Source organism: Mastomys coucha, unplaced genomic scaffold, assembly GCF_008632895.1.
Source record: "Mastomys coucha isolate ucsf_1 unplaced genomic scaffold, UCSF_Mcou_1 pScaffold12, whole genome shotgun sequence".
Lineage (NCBI taxonomy): Eukaryota > Metazoa > Chordata > Mammalia > Rodentia > Muridae > Mastomys > Mastomys coucha.
The window spans coordinates 91,318,211-91,330,068 of NW_022196894.1; the positions used below are offsets into that span (position 1 = coordinate 91,318,211).

Here is an 11,858-nt window from a genome sequence, read left to right on the forward strand (position 1 = left end):
GGACTGTGCTGAGCATGGCAATAGAGAACAACATAGAACAATGAAACCTTGAAACCAAGAGGAAGAGACAAGTGCTCACATCTCCCTCAAGGCATACTCTCAATGCCTAACCCAGTAGACCCATTCAATAAAGGGTCTACTGATTCTGAAGAGTGCCATAGGCTGAATGCCAACCTTGGACCCCTGCCTTGGCAGACACTTACAATCCAAACCATGGCATTCCCATTTCAGGAGACATCTGAAGTCAACACCGTCTCTCCCCTGCTGGGACCATCCATCTCCATTCCGTGGACATCTGCAGAGCTGCTTCAGCAGACGAGGCTTGTCAGCATGGCCGCTGCTCGTTGTTCTCAAGTAGGCAGTAATCTGACTCCTGAGGACAGTCTTAAATGGTTGTTCTCTTTTTCAATTAGCAACAAGATTTATTTTACAACTTTAAACTTGGCGCAGAAAACAACTGGCTTTTTTTGTTGTTGTTGTTGCTGTTGTTTTTTGGGTTTTGTTTTTTCAAGACAGGGTTTCTCTGTGTAGCCCTGGCTGTCCTGGAACTCACTCTGTAGACCAGGCTGGCCTTGAACTCAGAAATCTGCCTGCCTCTGCCTTCCAAGTGCTGGGATTAAAGGCGTGCACCACCACCACCTGGCAGGCATAACTTTTTTTCAATCTACTTTTTTTAGCAGAAAAATTAATTCAAATACTCTTATATTTAGTCCATGAATAATTAAAATTAATAGTACTCAAATTTTCTAGTTTTAAACATTTTCAAATTTTACAAGAATAGCAAAAAGTCATTTCTCTTACATACAAAACTGATGTAAATATCATATAGAACAGTAACAGAGTCCTCATGTGAAATATAGATATAATATCAAGATGCTATGATTTGCTTCTTGGCTATCTACCGTTTATTTACTAATAATTTGTCTGTGGCTTACAAGATTTACATGTATGTCATTGATTTTTTTATTAATTTTCTTTATTTACATATCAGATGATATCTCCTTTCCCAGTTTCCTCTCCGAAAAAAAGAAAAATAAATAAAATATAGTGTTCACTCTCTGATAAGTGGATATTAGCCCAGAAGATCAGAATACACAAAGTACAATCCACAAACCACAAGAAACTCAAGAAGAAAGAAGACCAAAGTGTGGATACTCCGTTCCTTCTTTAAGGGGGAACAAAATACTTATGGAAGGAGTTGCAGAGACTAACTATGGAGCAGAGACTGAAGGAAGAACAATCCAGAGACTGTTCCACCTGGGAATCCTTCCCATATTCAATCATCAAACCCAGACACTATTGTGGATGGCAGCAAGTAAGTGCTGTCTGATAGGAGCCTGATATAGGTGCTTCCTGAGAGGCTCTGACAGTGCCTGACTAATACAGAAGTAGAGGTTCACAGCCATTCATCGGACTGAGTACAAGGTCCCCAATGAAAGAGCTAGAGAAAGGACCCAAGGAGCTGAAGGGTTTGCAGCCCCTTAGGACGAACAACAATATGAACTAACTAGTGTCCTCAGAGCTCCCAGGGGCTAAACCACCATCCAAAGAGTACACATGGTGGGACTCATGGCTCCAGCAGCATGTGTATAACAGAGGATGGCCTAGTCAGTCATCAATGGGAGGAGAGGACCTTGGCCCTGTGAAGGTTCTGTGTCCTTCAGTGTAGGGAATGCCAGGGCCAGGAAGTAGGAGAGGGTGGGTTGGTGAGCAGAGAGAGGTGGGAGGGAACAGGGTTTTTGTTGTTGTTGTTGTTGTTTTCATTTTTTGTTCTTATTTTTAATTTTTTTCCTTTTTTTTTGGAGGGGAACTGGGAAAGGAGATATCATACAACAATTGGCTTCTCATCTCACTTCCTCAGTCTAAAGTAGTATCTGAATAAAAGAAGTAATAGATAGCATTCTTCAGCTCTCTGTCTAAGCATGTAACATCCCTCCCATACACACACACACACACACACACACGCACGCACACACAACAACAACAACAATACCACAAAAGGCACAGTATGGATATAAGATCTATAAAACTGATTAATTCCAATACTACTGCTGGTTGGCACTGAAGAGCTCAGTTTGGATTCAGAATTTCAGCTTCTCTAACTACATGTTCCTCTGGAAATGAGCTTCAAGAAAGGACCAGGACAAAGTGGCTGTACAATTTTCTATTTCCACTACAGAACACTGCGGTAGACCAGTCTGCAGTGTAGGGAAATCTGAGCTCCCTGGTGAATGGAGGACAGAAATATCTAACCTCCTTACAGCTCGACGCCCAGAGCCATTGCCTACCTGGCCCATCCCATATCTGTTTCTGACTCCAGATATCCCTTCAAGTCTTGGTTGGTGAGAAGAGGAGGCACCAAGAGGTGGTTGGGTAAACTCCAGGATGTCTGGTGCACCCTGGGAAGGCACCAGTTTGTACCTGAGAGGCAGCAACAGGAAAGTGCTCAGCAGAGGTCCTTGGTATAGCCAGAAAGGAAGCATGTCTCTATGTGATCTCGCTCTCACAGTCTGCTCATTTCTAAGAAAAAAAAAGAAAGAAAATGAGAAGAGGCAACTGAGGGTGAGGAGAAGAAGCAGTGAATACCATACAGGGAGACAGGGAAGAAGAAGAGAGAGGAAGAGGAGGAGGGAGGGAGAAAAGAGAAAGTGGGGGGAGAGAAAGGAAGGGGAGGGGAAGGAGGAGAAACAGAGACAGATCAAAGGCATTACTAGCTCTCCAGATGCCCACCAACAGGGAAGTGAGAAGCCTCATCCGAGCGCCCCCCCCCCCTCCGCCTGGGTCTGTCTTGCATGCAGCAGAGATCGCTGGAAGAATCCTCACAGCACACTTGGAGGTTGGGGAGGTGAACAACTTGACTTGATGTTAGACCACCAAGATAATCGTGAGAGAAGAAAAGTGAAAGTGCCACACGCACACTCACATATACAGACATCCACACAGAAACACACACAGACATACACACACACAAACACAGACACAATTGCACACACAGAGACACACACACACAGACACATGCACAGAGACACACACACACAGACACATGCACAGACACACACAAACTCATACACACACAGACACACACAAACACTCATACACACACAGAGAGACACGCACACATTCACACACATGAATAACATACACAGACACATACACAGAGACACAGTCACTCACACACACACACTCAACACTCATACACACAGACACAAAGACACAGACATACACACACACAACTGAACCCTGGTAACTGCATCCACTATTTTCACCACTAAAAGGTGTGTCTGAAGAGAGTGACAGTGTACTCATACATAAAATAAATAAATAAATCTTTAAAATAAAAATCACACACATCCACAAAAAAAGTAAAACTTGGCAGACTCTTTTAATATGCACATTTACAAAACCCTGGCTTATATCCCCAAAGGTCTGAGTCAATGTCCCCACTGTTTACTAAAGAGGCACCCTGAGGAGCAGAGAGACCTTTACAAAGTTTACTGAAGGCTCAGCAGTCTTGACAGACAGATAGTTCTAGTCAGGGTTAGAGCTCAGCTGTGGGGAGCTCTGCACAGGCCTGCCCTGAGGGGAGTTACAGCAGTGGACATCAGGCCAGCCCCAGTCACTCCATCCTTGCAGCTCAGATACAGGAAACCTCAATCACCCTAGGGTCCTCCAGACACCAATAGCAGCAACAAAAGAGCAGCACCCACACAAATACAGTGAGCACCTCCTCCCATCCTTTTCATTAGGAAGAGTCTTCAGTGAAATTTCAGGAAAAGAACATGAGGAGGGGCTAAGCACCATCCATATTCTTCTGTGTTCGTTTGTCTAACAAGCAGGGTTTTTTTTAAAAAGATTTATTTATTCATATCTTTTTTTTAGATATTTTCTTTATTTACATGTAAATTTCTCCTTTCCCAGTTTCCCCTCCAAAAAACAAACAAAAACAAGAACAAACCCCTGTTGCCTCCCCCCTCCCCATGCCTGCCACCCCACCCTCTCCCACTTATTGGCCCTGGCATTCCCCTACACTGGGGCACAGAACCTTCACAGGGCCAAGGTCCTCTCCTCCTATTGATGATCGAATTTGCAATCCTCTACTATACACCCATTGAACTGAGTACACGGTCCCCAGTGAAGGAGTTAGAGAAAGGACCTATGGAGCTGAGGGGTTTGCAGCCCCATAGGAGGAACAACAATATGAACTAACTAGTACCCTCAGAGCTCCCAGGGTCTCAACCACCAACCAAGGACTGCACATGGTGGGTCTGATTGTTCTGGCAGCATGTGTATTTATTTATATCTTATATGTGTGAGTACACTGTAGCTGTACAGATGGCCGTGGTCATCATGTGGCTGCTGGGAATTGAACTTAGGATGGCCCTGCTTGCTCCGGCCCCGCTCTCTCCAGCATGATATGCTGTAGCTGTCTTCAGATGTACCAGAAGAGGACGTGAGATCTCATTACAGGTGGTTGTGAGCCACCATGTGGGTGCTGGGACCTTAGGAGGAGCAGTCAGTGCCAGCCCTAACAAGCAGTTTTTTAAGTCCTGACTTTACAACAGACACTTGCGGGGTGGTGCATCTGCAGCATGGAGGGATGAATCTGTTACTTACAGAAACACTTGTTTCTGTTTCAGTAGAGGGCAGTTTCTTGGCCCCAGGTACTGTTTCTGCAGAGGACACAAGATCCCAGCGCCCACGTTGAGGGGTTCACAACTGTCTGTAACTCTGGCTCTGAGGTATCTGATACCCTCTTCTGGCCTCTGTGGATACCCGTACTTATATGCTCATGCCCACACATAGATGAAACATACCTACACATAGTTAAAAAGATAAATCTGTAAATAGGCTCCAAATGACCTGTTTCCTCTACCGAAGCCAGAAGATCTCAGAACTGCTCCAAAGAGAACCAACAGCTGGGGAACAGAGCAAGCTATGCATGATGCTGTGGGGCATTTCATATGCTGTCTGCAAGATCTGCAAAACCCTCACACTTGAAGTTGCTATTCTAATGAGTGGAACAGAAAACCAAATAAACAAGCAGGTGCCTAGTGCAACGTCATTGGTGGCAAAGAGGAAAGGAAGCAAGACCAGGCTTGAAAAGAGGTCCCAGAGGGAAGGAGCCTCGGCTTTGCAAAGAGCGTCACCTCTTTGTATGATGCTCCCTTAGGAGGGGCTGTTTGTCTCATAAACCAGATAATAAGTTCTGGGTTTTGATGTTGTTGTTGTTGTTGTTCTTGGAAACCTTGGGATGTTTTAAGCATCAGGATGCTATGATCTCATTGGGTTTTGAAAGATTTCTGGCTGCTGGGATGAGATGCATTTTCAGGAGATGAGAGAGCTATGGGGAAGCCAAGGAAGCTAAGGTACCAGAGAGGCGGAGTCAGCGAAGTTCATGCTGCTCTGTGGGGCTGAGAGGGTTAGGCAGTAGTGTAAATACAGATTTTGAGGAATGGGGTTTGGGGGACGGGTGTCAAGGGGTACTTTTACTTTTGGCTCAAACCAAAGTGGTGGTGCCATTAACTAGGACATTCCTCCCTCCTGATGTTTCTGATAAGAAAGGCCTTTCTGCTTATTGAATTTCCTGTCTCTGTTGTCTAAAGAAGGCAGACCTGGCTTGGATCTATTCTGATGTAGAGGGAGATGATAGCCCCATTATTTTATTTGAGCCCTTGTAGGCTATAGCAGCGGGAGCACACAACCCATAAATAAAGTCAGGATGGCTTCTTTATCTCCCTCCCTCCATTTGACTGAAATCCTTAGCATTGCATTTGCCAGGATGATGAATTTGGCTAGAAATACATCACATTCATTCAAGACTAATACGGTGTTATCTGGTACAAGCCGCAGATGAGAAATCACTCCCGCAGGATGGAGCCTCAGACTTGGCTCAAAGGAAACATTCAAGACATGAGGAAACCATTGGAGCGAAAACATCAGACAGTCCTATAGCTGTATTAGAAAATGTTGCAGTTGACCCCAGAAGTCACATTTACAGGCATGGCAAAGAATGAGGAAACGTGGACACACCGAAGTTGTGCCTTGAAGGTGAATTTTCTTAGCATCCTCCAAGAGCATGAACTCAAGATAGGCAATTAACCAGCTTAGGGCCATCATTCAGACAGAGAATGACTGATAAGATGTCTCTCCGTGAAGTACAGAGTGGTGAGCACTGCAGGCCTGGTCCCTTCCTCCACGAAAAACCTTCCATGGAGGGGAAAAAGTGGCAGATGCAAAATGATGGTAAAAACTAGAAAAAAATCAAAGTCAAAATTCAGGATGCCACAGGGGTGTGGTGAGGAGATGAAGCTGGTCCTGGAATCTGGCTGAGATGGGAGGGTAATGAGACAGAAAGCAGCCAGGTCCAGGAGAGGGTGTGATGTACAGGGATGGAGCACAGGTAAGAGGAAGTGTTTGCGAGAGGATGATGGGAGAGGAAGCAACAGGGACCTTGTAAGTATACCTGCTCACTGCCTGTTCTGGAGATAATAGGAGGCCACGATGTGCTGAGAAGTGCATGAACCCAGGGCTGGGCTCTAAAAGCTCACTGACATCAGAGTGTGAGAAGACCCTGAGTGGGAATGTTTGTGGAGAAAAGGGGAGGTAGCTTGATGTACTGTGGCAGGGGCAGGCTGGGCTGCTCAAGAACAGGATGGATACAGGATAATGATGGGATACAGAGCTATGCTCAGAACTGGGCAGGCTTGGGAACTGTATTAGCAAGGAGATACAGCATGGGTAGAGGGAATGTCTGGGATGCCAGTGAAGGCATTTTATTAAAATAGCTGCAACAGCAGAGGCTGGCTTAGTTCTAGTTCTCCTCCTATATAACAATAATGTAGTCTGGGTGCAGTGATTGGTTCAGTCGGTGAAGTCACTGCCAAGTCTGAAGACCTGAGTCCAGTTCCCATCAATCCACATGGTAGAAGGAGAAAAACAATTCCTACAAGTTGCCTCCTGACCTCCACATGTGTCAAATGTAGAATAAGAAAGCGAGAAAGTACTTGGAAGTCTAGTAGATACAGAGAGGGAGACAAGAAGGAAACATTGTAACAATGAAGAATGAAATTGAAACCTTCCTCTGACAAGATGGAGGCAGTGTCTCAGACTCAATAGAACTAAGAGAATTCCGATATAACACGACTGTCTAGTCTGAGTTTCCAGAGAACTGGCATTGTTCCAACTAGGAACCCCAAGAAGGAAAGACCACACAGCCATGAAGAAGACAGAAGGAAGCAAACAGCTAGGGTGTCTTGCTTCATTTCATTTTTTAATAACATCTCTTAAGAAATAAATCAAAGGGACAGCAAGATGGCTCACCTGGTGAAGGTGCTTGCCATCTTACCTGACGCCCTGAATTCCCTCCCTGGGATCAACATGGTGAAAGGGAAGAACTTAACTGAATTCCCATGGAACTCTGACCGCCATGAGTGCACATGCACACAGACTGCACACACACACACACACACACACACACAGACACACAGACACACACAGACAGACACATACACACACATCGGATGAAAATATATTTTTTAAAAAACAGCTAAAATATGAAAAGTCTAAGTCTCATGAGAATTATCTTTCTCTTTTCCCACCCCTTCTTACACAGACACTCCGTAGCTAAACTCCTAATGCAGGAGTCTTTGAGGGATGCATTTACCCAGAATGTTTCTGCAGCGTGAGCTGCCTAGCTTCTGTCTGTGGGTGGAAATCAAGTTACTCAGTCTCCAGACGCTCACACCGTCCCTGAAGGGATGGGCTGGACTTCCAGGACCATAAACTGAAGTCTCCAAGACCCTGACCCAAAGCAAACTTTCTTTCCTCTTATCTTGGGCATTTTGTTACAAATGACAGAAAGCAGACTAACCACTCTCCTTAAAACACCACCTAAGCAGGAACAAACTGGTTCTAGAAGTACTCACCCATGCTGCTGTTCCCAGGTCCTGCGACTCCTGATCCTGGCCTCTTCTGAGTGCCTGTGCTAGAGAGGCTGCCCTTCCAGAGACCATCAGATGGCCATGCTGCCCAGCTCCCCTTCCGGAGACCATCACACAAAGCTCCTCAACTCTTCCTCCCTGATGGCTTTGATGTTGGGGATGAAATTATGGAAAATGATTATTTCCACCTAGTGCCAGCAAAGCAATCAACAGGTGTGCTGGCTGGTTTTGTGTGTCAACTTGACACAGGCTGGAGTTATTCACAGAGAAGGGAGCTTCAGTTGGGGAAGTGCCTCCATGAGAACCAGCTGTGGGGCATTTTCTCAATTAGTGATCAAGGGGGTAGGGCCCCTTGTGGGTGGTGCCATCCCTGGGCTGGTGGTCTCGGGTTCTATAAGAGAGCAGGCTGAGCAAGCCAGGGGAAGCAAGCCAGCAAGGAACATCTCTCTCCATGGCCTCTGCATCAGCTCCTGCTTCCTGACCTGCTTGAGTTCCAGTTCTGACTTCCTCTGGTGATCAACAGCCATGTGGAAGTAAGCTGCTCCCCAACTTGCTTTCATGGTCATGATGTTTGTGCAGGAATAGAAACCCTGACTAAGACAACAGGGGTTACCAGTGACATCATAGAGGTCTACTGCACCAGTGACATCATAGAGGGCTAGTTGTGCTCAGAGCTAGCTGCATTCTTGATCATTTACTCTTTGTTGAAAACCATCTAGTCAACAGCAGGATGTTTGCCTGCTCCAGTTAAGCCACAGTAACCACAAAATTCAGACCCTATAGTTTATGAACAAATCATGTCTATGTGAAATCATTTAACTGACAATATTCAAGAGCTAGCTTCCTCCAAGCTTGCCCCACAGCAAAGTGTGACTCTGGTAACAAATACAATGTCTTATTTTTATTTAGTAACTCTAGTTAACTGAGCTGCTCTTTTTAAAAAAATGCTTCTAGAACTAATATTTACATGTCTTCCAGATCTGTTCTAATTGGCTTTGTGAAATCAATGGTCCCCTTGATAATTGATAAAAGACTGCCTCTTTTTCCTGTGTTGGTAATATCTTGGTTTGAATAACTGGACAGATAACTCCTTCACAAATATGAAAAACAGACTTTTAGAAACAAGCTTATTTTATTAAGCCATGTTATTTAATTTTATCTGACATTTGAAAGTCATTTTTGCTAGTAAGCAGTCTACATTAATACATTGAGTTCACATAGAGTTTAACAATATGAATTTCCTATCAGAAAAGTACAATATATGTTTGGCAGGGGCCAAGTTCATGAAGAATTAACAGTTATCAAATCCCAGAGGCAAACAAATTAACATCGTTTCTCTCCTGATAGCTGCCAGGCATCCAATTTGCACTTTGAAATTCTGCTTCTTTCTCTGGGTTCAGGAATGGGAGAAGGAGATGTTTCACACATCCGTACCCAACATCATCAAATACAGTCATCTGTGAAGAAGCAGCTGTCACCCAGTTGGGGGGGGGGGAAGAAACCAACTTAAAAACAAAGTTCATACAAAAATATTATCTGGGTTGCACCGTAGGAAGTAAGTTGTTTTTAATGTGCAGAAGTAGATGTGACAAGAACCCATCTCCATGTATAAATTAAGAGGGTTTCTTTTTTTTTTTTTTTTTTTTTTTTGGTTTTTCGAGACAGGGTTTCTCTGTGTAGCCTTGGCTGTCCTGGAACTCGCTCTGTAGACCAGGCTGGCCTCGAACTCAGAAATCCGCCTGCCCCTGCCTCCCAAGTGCTGGGATTAAAGGTGTGCGCCACCACCGCCCGGCAAGAGGGTTTCTTAAAAACTGTACTTTGGTGGTTCATTCTTAATTTTCTACCAATATACATTGTAAGAAGGGGTTCATCATTTTAAAATGTAGAAGTTAAGTAACAATGCGAACAGTAAATATCAAAACAACCATAAGAAGAAAAGTGTTGCTCACTGTAAATATAAACCATGCGATCACTTTTGAGTGACCATATTTTCTCTATAAAGTTGTGTCCTTTTGGGAAATCCCAGCTCAAGTTGGCACAAGTTTTGATCCCTCAGCGTGGCTCTGTGACCTCAGAGGGGTAATTTTCCGTGCCTTTTGTGAGCCCCAGGCAGAATTACCTCAGCTCCTCTGTCTCCTGCCTTTGAACAGTAGTTCCTTCCCAGGCCCGAGGATGGGGTAAGGGATGCTAAAGATCAGTGGCAGTGCTTGCCACCTCATTGGCACTAAGCAACTGCTTCTGAGATAAATAAGTGAAGGAATACAGACTTTATTATGGTAGTTTTGATTCTCAGGGGTTTGTTATAGATAATGTTCAATTCACCCAGCAGCATCTCCAGTGGCCAAGTTCCCCACATTTTCATGTCCATCACATGGGGTAGTTTTAGTTTGCTTAGTCTATGGGTATCAGCATTCATGTGTTAGCATTCTTCCAACCTTATGACATATTGGGGTCTCTAGAAACAATCAGTTCTCAAGCACTAACTTCTAATGGAATCAAGCAATATGGCCAAGGTTGAAGAGTACAGAGCTTTGTTCAACCTTTAGGCATTGTGACACACTACTGTCTGCACAACTGTGCACACCTAAACACCAACAAAGCCTCATGATGCTTGAAGTAAATCCATGATGTTACGTTGGGAGGAATTCACAGCTATCCTGCACTGCATGTAGACCAGGGGTACATGTGAATCAAACACTCTGCCAGTCAAAGATAGCACCACACACAAGGTTCATGCAACAGCCAACACATAAGTAACCTTCAAGTCACTAGTGTCTCCCAAGGAAACTTAAATTCAAAAGACTTCCCATACTTCTGAGTGGTCTCTGGGCCCTTTCTGTGTGTCAGCCATATGGAAAGATGCTCAGCTCCCCTACCAAACTCCAGCTCCCTCACAAGCAGTCCTCTTAACATTCCCTTTAGCTTTCCTCTAACTTACACCTGTTTTCCAGTCCTCAACCTGTCTGGAGCACTCCATGAACCTCCACATCAGACTCCACCCACCTACCCCTGAGTGTCACTCAAGGCTGATTGACAGAGTTGTCTCAATGATATTGCTACAGACGCAGTTTGGAAATCTGTCTTCACAAAGCTCACCCTAACTCCATCAAGTCTTGATGGGACTGGATTAAACCAAGTTGAAAGATAATCACAAGCTGTTTGTAAAATACACCAATCTTTTTCTGGGGGGTGAGGGGGGATGGGAGAAATGAAGAATGAGTGAGAACATGTGACAAATTCTCACTTCATCACAGTGACGCAAGGTCACTGAACCATGAAGATGACTGGCATGGGCTCCTTCACAGGACCAACATCCCTTCTCACAGACAGCTGTCCATGGCCCAGCCAAGCAAAGCAAGGCATACTTTGGCCTGTGATCTGCAATGCTTTGTTTCCCATCCATGATTCTGAAGTCTACTTTATGTCCTGGAATTGACACTCTCTGATCCTCTATGCCTCCATCCCAAGGCAAACATAAAAACTGCCTTAAAATAGGAATAGAAACTTGATCCAATATAAAACAGGAACCCATCTTCCAGCATAAGAGATACCACAAGACCTGTGCTCATCGCTTTGGGAGGAACTCGATAGAACAGCGACCCAATCCAACATGCTTAGTTTCTAGTTTCAGCGAGACACCTTCGGCTGCTTCCAGGAACACACAGGAATTAAGGCCATGGTCGCCAAATCATCCATGCTTTATCTTAAGCAAAACTGAAAAATCATCAGAGAGTAATTAGACTTGGTCAAATAAGAGGTAAATGAAGGTCAACACCAGAAGCAAAATCTCGATCTAAGAGAATGGTGCAAGCAAAGAGCGTTCAAACAAAGGAGAAAGAAATGCACAGCGCGCTCTGTGTCAGCAAAGGTTTACTGACACTCAGCTTGGAGTTGTGCACGCTCTGTGTCAGCAAAGGT

General features: G+C 44.6%; 1 long non-coding RNA gene across 1 annotated transcript; it reads right to left on the reverse strand.

Moving 5' to 3' along the window:
* Window positions 1–2,149: 2,149 nt before the first annotated feature.
* LOC116086616 lies at window positions 2,150–8,474 on the reverse strand. Its single transcript, XR_004117003.1, has 3 exons — window positions 8,423–8,474; window positions 7,926–8,085; window positions 2,150–2,520 (listed from the first exon to the last, which is right to left on the reverse strand). It is a non-coding gene; the product is annotated as an uncharacterized LOC116086616 (long non-coding RNA).
* Between the last annotated feature and the right edge of the window lie 3,384 nt (window positions 8,475–11,858).